The sequence below is a fragment of the Melanotaenia boesemani genome, chromosome 17 (genome assembly GCF_017639745.1).
Source record: "Melanotaenia boesemani isolate fMelBoe1 chromosome 17, fMelBoe1.pri, whole genome shotgun sequence".
NCBI lineage: Eukaryota > Metazoa > Chordata > Actinopteri > Atheriniformes > Melanotaeniidae > Melanotaenia > Melanotaenia boesemani.
This window is the reverse complement of record NC_055698.1, coordinates 5,132,707-5,142,765: the sequence shown is the minus strand read 5'-3', so window position 1 is coordinate 5,142,765 and position 10,059 is coordinate 5,132,707.

Genomic DNA, 10,059 nt, shown 5'->3' with positions numbered 1-10,059 from the left:
ACAGCTAATACAATTGTTTACTGCAACTGTGTGTGTGTGTCTGCTGCTGTGTGGAAACAATTCTCCTCATCACTACTTTCAATTTGCACATGCAGATGTCACATGACATGTGCATTTTACTGCTGTCCCAGAGCATTTTTCAAAGCAAATTGTACAGCTATGGTTAATCTGAATTTGACAATCACACAAACACACATCCTTGTTTTTCATGTGCATACCCAGCTCCTGAACCCTAACCAATCCAATCAAATACCCTCCCTTATTTTTACCTTAAGTTAAAATACTATCATACTTATGGGCTTAACCATTTTCTTCCTTATTAATCTGTCAGACCCAGTAAGTACTGAGGTTTCTTTGTTTTTCCAATCCCACAAACACTTCTATTCTATGTTCTCTCTTCTTCTGCGACTGTTCCCAGGATTTCCACACAAAGGAGAGACTTTTCACTTTTCAACAAGGATGCAAGACTCCTGAACGTAACTCCTATTCAACGGCCGTCAACCGACCCTGGAGAAACTGAAGCCAGAGTGGATGGGAAAGCCTGCGAAAAGTGAACTCTGCTTAAATGAGAGAGCGCAAACCCCTCACATTGAGCGCTTGAAAATAGCTTTTCATGGTCTGCTCTCTGAGAAGCCAGTTGGGCTGTAATGCGCAGCACGTTCCTTCTTCTCTCCTCTCTGCAGGCGATTCAATTACCTCCCATGCAAATTGGCCTCGGCTTTCATTTCTAGGAGGCAACCCTGGTTACTCATAAGGCATCTCATTGGAAAAGCTTAGCAATTAGGGAGCTAATGCATCTGTTTGTCATGGTTTGGAAGGAGTGAAAGACACTGGGGCAAATGAAAGTGTCCAATTCAAAGAGTGGGTAAAGAGGAAAAGAGGTCCAACATGAATCCAAACTCACTTATCTAATTTCCATAAAGCCTGATGAGATTTGTTTAAAAATGTTTCTCTCTGAAGTCAAAATCTTCAAAGCAGAGGAGGATATTTTGCCCTCTGCTACTGACACCAGAATTCCAATTACATTTAGACTCAAGACATTTTATTCATCTTCAAGTAATGCCAGTAAGAATGTACAATCATGCAAAAATCTATATGTGTGTATGCTGTTCTTGTGAATCTGTTTTTCAGTGGGTGTTCATGTTTCAGCAGAGATTTTATTGTTTATCTAACTCCTCATGAATAAAACATCCCCTAGTCATTTTCTGCTGCATGCTGTTGCATTATATCAATCATTCCCAAAGCCTGCGCCTGTAATTCGATTTTCAGTGTTATTTTCACGGCAACAAAAGCAGGTTCACAAAACTAAAGTGTGGAGACACATGCATTTTTGTCGCCCCTCTATAAGATTTGTGCTTTATTCATCATCAATCTTGTGTGTGCTGTTGAGAAGAATAAACCTGTGTTCAGAGAAGATTGTATTATTGCATCCAACATGATGTGTTAGAGGACGCCTAATATCTTCCAAAGCGTAGTGATATTTCCTGTGGCCACCAGAGGGTGAGCATGCATTATTTAATGAAAACAACCACAGCCAGCAGCAATCACCAAAACAGCATTTTATTCCAAACTCCTTCCAGATTTTGGCACATTTTTCCCAACTTCTTGCACATGCCTCAGACAGCTGTGTCTGTCCAGTGGCCTTTTAATCTAAAGCTTTTCATTTGTACAGATGTTCTCTGTAATAAACACCAGGGGGGCAATTTAGCCGGAGATCACTTTGAGGATCAATGGAGGTGTCACCAAACCTCGAAGGAGTGTTTGGCAGCTGGGTCTTTTAAAAACAGCAGCAGCAGGAAAATTAGAGATGTCCACGTTGATCCTGGTGATCAATACTAATCAGGTGGTTCATTTTTGGGGTTGCTGTTTATGTCATGGTGATGCAAGTAGTGCACAACTTTTTTCCACTTAGAACACAGCAGACTGAACTCCAGTGTGGAGCTGTAGCTCAGGAAGAAGAGACGGTATGAAGGTCAGTGAAATGATCCCTGGTACTAATATTGTAAGAATGCTGAACCTCACTCTTTGTACCCAATGGTACGTTCGTTTTGTTCTTGCTCACCACAAATCTGATAATAATGATCTGATTTCTGGAATTACCAGATAAGCCAAATAAAAAGCATGAAAATAAATGACAGAATGTAAAAATGATGCATTTACAACGTGAGCTGACGCTTACTGTATTTATTCAAGTTTTATTTCAGACATGGTTTTTCAATTATGGCATTTCTACAGAGTAAATGATGTGTTAAATTTAATTATTAAAATGATCTGATTACTCACAATTATTTGATTTGTCATGAAAACAGACTAAGTGTGTGATGGAGGAAAAACATATTGTAATGCATTTTCTCATTTCAAACTGCGCACCTTAAACACCTGAATTATGTCTCTCTTGCTAATTTTGGCAAGAAATTGCATGTTATAATTCATTCCAACATTAAAATAACATGTTACACAATGTTGGGGTAGTTACTCTTAAAAAGTAATTAGTTACTAGTTACTCATTACTTCTGCAAATTGTAATTAAATTACATTACTTGTTACTTGTTACAAAAACGTTGCTGCCTTGTAAACAGTCCTCTGAAAACAAATCCTCTCTGGGACATTGCGTTAAGATGGTTTTGAGCCTTGTATATATATATATATATATATATATATAAGACGATGATTACAGTAAGATGGTTTAAGTGGTAATCAGCCACTTCATATAATTGTGCTAAGTAGATCATTTCAATATTATCTATTAAACCAGTTCCATGGCGCTAACATTAACTTTAACTGCTGAACTGTAGCTACAGAAGAACTGAGCAAAGATCAGATGGATTTGTTTGTATGTTTCCAGAAGATAAATGTAGGAGGCAGCATGGTTAGCAGCACTCAGGAAGAAAGACTTTGTACCGACGGACTGTTCAGTCGTCTGCAGCCATCGTTTTAACCCAGAGGACTTTGACAAGACTGGACAGTTAACTGGTTTAAAGGAAGGAGTAATACCATCCATTTTTAATTTTCCTGACCATCTTTGCAAAGTTAGTGTCATGACAATTTCTCATGTAATCCTAATATTTCACTAACACAACGGAGTCCCCTCTAAATGATAATAAAATACACTATTAGAAATCGTTCCTTTTCAATGAACCCTTCAGTACTTACTCTTACAAATTTCTCTGGTCTTGAAATCTATTTTTATTTTATTTTCTTTGACGCTGTGTTAACAAACTTCTGTTTTATATTGGTGTTGTGGTCTTTGGTACCTTTATCAGGTTCATTACTTGTTGGGTTTGTCACATCAGAGGTAAATTTGGGTTCTTTATTTTGTATCATGGCCAGAGGAGCAGATGTAATTTTAACAATCCCGATCCCAGTCTCAATAATTAATGTTTTCAACGACCAAACTTACAGATACCGAAAAATCCATAATATTTATGGTAATATGGTAATAAGTGACAGATATTAATAAATTAATATATATAAAATAAATTCAAATGTTCTTTATTCAGAGGCACAAAATGAAAAAAAATATATATCTTCAGTTGACACGTAAATTAAAAGTTTTGGTTAGTCTTCAAGCGACACAAATAATATTATTAGTTGTAAATACACTTATTAGTATTTTTAAACAAATTCACAGAAAGTTTGTTTTTCAGCAGACAGAAAAAACCTGATACACTTACATTATTTACCAATATGTATTTCAGTATAGACATAAGAAAACCATTTACATAAACACAATAAACAATAAATTAAATAAATCCTAATTAGGGGTTTTTGTCATTTTTAGGTTATTTTGCTTCTGTTTTACATGTCTGGCCTAGTTGAGATCAAATTGCACTGTATGTGGCCCCTGATCTAAAATGAGTTTGACACCGGTGACCTACATCTTTCCAGTTCATTACTCCCAGCATTTTAGCTTCATACATCCAGTTATTCCAATTTGTTTGTGAACTCCTTCAACATTAAAATTCAAAAGACATAAAACTAAATCATAGTGAAGAGTACAGCCAACAGTTTTACCCAAAGATTGTTTATTTTCCTAAAAAATTCTTTTACAACATGACCATACTATTTATTTATTTATTTATGCATCCCAAGGCGTTCCCAGACTAGCCACGAGATGTAGTCCGTCCAGCGTATTCTAGGTCTTCCCCCGGGGCCTCTTTCTGGTGGGACTTACCAGGAACACCTCACCAGGGAGGCGTCCAGGAGGCATCCTGGCCAGATGCCCGAGTCACCTCATCTGGCTCCTCTCAATGCGGAGGAGCAGTGAATCTACTCTGAGCCCCTCCCAGATCACCATAAAAGTTATGAACAGAATCGGTGACAAAGGGCAGCCTTGGTGGAGTCCAACCCTCACTGGAAATGATTCTGATTTACTGCCAGCAATGCAGACCAAGCCCTGACACAGTCAGTCGTACAGGGACCGGACACTCGGTCGGGGGTCCAGCACTCCATACTCCAGGAGTACTCCCCACAGGAGCCCCCGGGGGACACGGTCGAACGCCTTCTCCAAGTCCAAAAAGCACATGTAGACTGGCTGAACAAACTCCTATGCCCCCTCCAAGACCCAAGAGAGTGATCGACAATGATCCGTATCACTACCAAAATCAAATCAGTTGTTCCTTTTCTGAGATTTCCTGAAATTTTTTTCAAAATCCATCCAATTACTTTTGAGTTATGTTGCTAATTAACAGACAGACAGACAGACAGACGTACTTTTACCTCCACCTTGGCGGAGGTAAATGTCTAAGTCAGTTATACCCATGTTGTGCAATGTATTCTATGAATAAAATGATAGTTTATCATTCTGTTTTTCATGGATTTGGACGTTTTGTGAAGGTTTTCCAGACAAAGTCCAATTCTTTTCAAGAATCTTTCCACATTAGTTTCTTTAAACTCCATTTAGGTTGCCTCCTAATATTTATATCAATTTATATCACCAGATCTATAGGAATTTAAAAAAAATTAAAACATATCACAGAATAATGCCAGACCATAAATACATTATGGAATGGAGTAATATTCAGTCAGTCCTCCCTCAAAATATTATGCTACTAAAGTATAAAATGTTGGGTATAAAACAAGTAAATAATAGGCAGCAGCATATTACGTACAGAAGATAAATAAATAAATTAATTGATAAACAAACAGAATTTTATTGATCAAATAATAAATACAAATTTAGCCTTGTGGTCTTCTGACAGTCGTTCCAACCCTGTACTTTTTTGATTCACTATTTTCAAAGATAGAAAAATAATTTTCATCTTGTAGTATTAACATTTATTTATAATAGACATGTAACTTTAGATCAATACCACAATGAACTAGAACAAATGCTTCTATGTGTTTCTACTGACAAGTTCTCCTGGTCAACAGGTAAAGAAAAAAAGGCTTGGGGTACGACTAATCCCAGCGGGAACCTGCCACCTCTACTGTCACCTGGGATAAAACAGCAAATAAACAGGAGGCCTGCTGTGGAGATGGGACTGAGCCTGAGGTCCGCTCCCAGCCTCGGTGGCTCCCCCTGCAACAAAAGAGCAGACGATGATTCTGACCTGGCTCTTTTGTCGGGGTCCACATGGGGCCCTGATTAAAACAGTTCAACTCACAGAGGGAGGTCTGACGGCCCTCCCCTTTCTCTGACTGCAGCGACTACCTGCAGCCAGCCTTTCCATGGAGGTGCCTCAGGAAACAGAAGAACCACGAGGAACGCCTCTCCATTTTTAAGGGAGTTTTACTCTCTTAAAAACACAGCTTCAGTTGAATCGGTTTCATCTATCTGTTGAAACAGAGCAGCTGTTTAGAGGTGATTCAGGGTGTACAGCAGCGTGTTGGATTTGGTTGTTTGCAGGTATTCACGCTGCTCTTGATAGGATTACTCACACTGAAGCTGTTGATCGTTCTCTCTGCATTGATTCCTTCTGTTGTTGCTGCATTTACTTCTTGTCACCTTGGAAGTTCAAAGTAAATCAAGGCCGGCCTGTGAGGCAGCACATGTGAACGTGTGAGAGAGTTTATGTATGCGTGTATGTAATCCTTTGTGGCCTCAAATGTTGATTCCACAAATTCTTGTCTTTATTTTACTTTAGGTTTCAAATCTCATATATATCATAGTCATTTATATACTTTATTTATATGTAGTTGTTCAGTTCAATCAACTTACAACAAAGTCATCTCCAGGCACTTTTAAAGTCCAATTCAGTTTACTGTAATCCAGTTATAATCCAGTTTAAACAAATCACATGAACCAAATCAATCCAGTTTAATGCAAAAATTAAAACCAATGGTTTGCCATTCTGAGCTGCGTGGGGCAGTATTGGAGAGGAAAAACTTCCTTTTTAATAGAACCAGGACCAGGACCAGGACCAGGAAGGGTTCTGCCTTGTACCTGACCCATTTGGGGTGGATGAAAATGCAGACTTTTGATGATGTTGTGTCATACAGTATATTTTTCTTTTATAACATGTGAACTTGATCCCTGTATGTCAATAAAAATATTATTTTGTGTGATTTTTCTTTACATATAACAGCTCATAGATACGTTATGTGTGACTCCTGTGTGGCGAGCCTATCTTTGTACGTTAAAAACAGCCAGTGTGTTGATATCCAGCTGCTACCCTGTGATGAGGTGTCCTAAAGCGAAACACAGCTGTCCTGTAACATCCCGGGTGGGAAAATAAAGCGGTGATACGGAGTTTCTCAGCTTTGGAAAACTGCTGCCAACGACAGTTCCAGGACATAATAAATGTCAGCGTGCATTCATGAGTATGTATGTGTACATGTTTATATTTATTGTTTCCTGTATCAACTTTTTTCTAAAAGGAAAAAATAATCTAAAAACTGACAATTAAGGAACTAATGTGACAACTGTAATGAAGATAAACTTCTTATTATAAAAGGGGGCCAGGAAGTTTTTTAACTTCCTCCTCCTTTTCGGATTCTATAGCAACTGTTTTCTTTTTCTTTACTCTGATTAATTTGTGTTATTTTTTGTTCGAAATAAATATAAATCAATCAATCAATCAATCAATCAATCAATCAATCAATCAATCAATCAATCAATCAATCAATCGAAAACGGACCAGAAGCACAGAGCTTTAAAGTCTGATAGTTGTGTTTCTACTTTAAAAATGTTGGACAGACAGAATTCTTTTTATTCGAGTAATATTGTAAAATTATTTAATTTCAAACGTGTCCTGAGCAAAAGTTATTTTGTTCTTTGCTGGAACAAAATGAGGAGAAAATGTTGATGTTTAGTATTTTCATAAAAAAAACATCAGTTGAAACAAATTGAAGAAACATGGATGATTAAATACATTCAGTTGCATTTGTGATCTGTCTTCATTTCCCTGAAAAAAAATGGCTACTGCAACCGCTGACATCAGAAATGTACCTGTCATTTACATTTTCCATCACATCTCAACTTTTCCTGATTGGGAGTTGTATGAAATAAGTTGGTATTCAGTTGGATGAATATACCTCTATTTCAATGTTCTCAATTATTAATGAAATCAAGACGGACGTGTTTTCTCAAGTATGGGCCAAAGTTCAGGAGTTTCTTTGTACTTTTGGAAAGAACATTGGCTTTTTCTACAACATTAATTGTAAAAGTGAAAAAAAAGTTTTGTTTTATATACCTTAGAAGAACTTCTGACTGATAGCTGCTTATGTGTTATAAATAAAGACGTTTTTCCAGTAAACTGGAATAAGCCTCTTTGAGAGGGGGCAGAAAAACTGAGAGAAGGAAGGGAAAAAAAGAGACACTCTAAGATGAAGGGGCAGCAGAAGAAAAGGGGCAATTACTGTCCCTTTCTTATGGAAATGGTAATGAAGTGGGACATGGGGTTTGGGACAATAGAGGGCCACAGGCAGGTTGAGCGTCACCGTGTAAACTGCTTCCTGTTAGGGAGCCATTTAGTCCACACTTTTACTGACTAACAAGCCATCTCCAGCCCAAACTACAAAGAGGCTTCCCCATCAAAGCTGAGAGGCCGTGGCTGTCTGTGGAGTCCAGATAGGCTTTTCCCAGGCCAGCTCATCTAACGGTGCAGGCCTGCCCTTTAGGCTGCTGCTTTAAATGTTTCTCTGTTTTTTTTTTCCTTTGCAGGGACTAAAGCATGGTGTCTGGCCTTTCACATCTGACTGATGAAGAAACATTTGTGCAAAATTTCCCCAAGAATTTTCCTCCCCACAACTTTTGGAAATTTAAAATTTAAAGTTCACGTCAGACATTGAGGGGACATGATGAAGCACAAATCTGAAAAAATCAAGTTTGTTCCTTCCTTGGCTGCGTTTTAATCCTTATAATGCTGGCTGCTCAGTGAGAAACTGAAGCTCTACTAATTTTAGCAGATTAGTTCTCAGCACAGAAGAAAACCAGAACAGGTTTAGAGGGACAAACGCACTTCTTAAAAAATGTAAAAGAAGAAATAACAGAGGAAAAATATGACTTCACAAGTCATTCTTAAGCCGTATTTTCAGAAAAAAGACAAACCTGAAGCGAAGAATTGCTCCACAATAAGGTCACATTCGTGTTTTTTGTTGTCTAGGGACATCTAAAGACCTCAGGGAATGTTGTTAAAAATGTTGTTTCTCCTATGATGCATGATTAATATCAACCAAAAAAGAAATGTGAAATTTGTTTCCTGTTTCCCTAACAAAGGATAACACCACGCTAGCAATGTTTCCATGAACAAAGATGTCATTGATCACCTTCAACAACAAAATTATTTCTAAGCATTATGTTTGCATTAAAGAAGTCGTAGTTATGTCTTTGTTTTTCTCAGCCATGATAAGGACTTTAAGGGTTAACCTTTATTTAACCAGGCCAGTCATTAAGGACAAAATCTTATATTAACAATGTGCCTGGCAAAAGACAAAGACTTTGGCATAAACTAGCTTAGAAGACAGAGCTAAAAAGCAAAGTTTAAAACACTCATCACCATCATCAGTCATAGGCATATTAGGATAGAAATAAGAATTATTATATTTATTATTAATACAAATACAAGAGAAAATATGAGTGCAACTCTGTTCCACATGTAATGAAGCTCACACTCCAGCAAACACACGTCCACAAACACGTTTATATCTGAAGATATAAATAAAGATTTTTATATCAGATAAATGTTACATCTCACACTGTATCAGGTTAAAAAAAAAACAGCTTTGAAACCTATGAAAGTTTTGTGTAATGAAGCTGTAAACACATCATAACTACACAACCTCCAACCCTCAAATAAAATTTTAATCTGAATGAGTGTGTTTGAACCAGAATCTTATAACTGGTATGTTCACACAAAGCATTTTTACTCTGAACCGGTTTTGATCTGAATACTTGTGTCCATGTGAACGTGGCACAATTCAACACAATTCTGCGGCAGAGGAGATGACGCGCACAATGAAACTTTTTCTTTTGCACACTTAAGGTTCAGACTGGAGTCTGATGATGGGTGCATTTAAGTTATAATGCGAACAACCACACACAAAAAAATCCATTGCAGCATAAAAATGGGAGTTATGAACATTTACTATTAGATACAGAGTTTTCACTACGGTGGACACCAATTCAAAGGCTGTTTTGTAGTAAATGTCTGGGTGTAGATGGCAAATGACCTACTTCAGTGAACATCAATGACCTCTAATACACTGCCACTTACTGAGGAATAAATAAAGACAGTATATTATATCATTTGATATACATGTACAAATATTTTAATTGCCAAGTTTGCCTCAGTGATAAACAGGACAAGAAAATGTTACAGCTATATTTTTATACAATATTTATTTATGTCATATTTATATAATATTATATAAATATGACAGAACATTATGTTACTTTTTTTTAAAAAGTAAAATATTATAATAAAAGAAAAGCATCACTGTATATAACATATATTATATGTTAAAAAACTGTAGCATAGTTTTTTAATTATTCATGCATAAGAGGGTTAAGACCTGCAGTGTGAGCGTGTAACTGTATGTCTACTTTTACTGTTTTGTTTTTTTAATATGAAACGACTGAAAAATAAACTTAAATAGCTTTTTACAGAATATCATTGA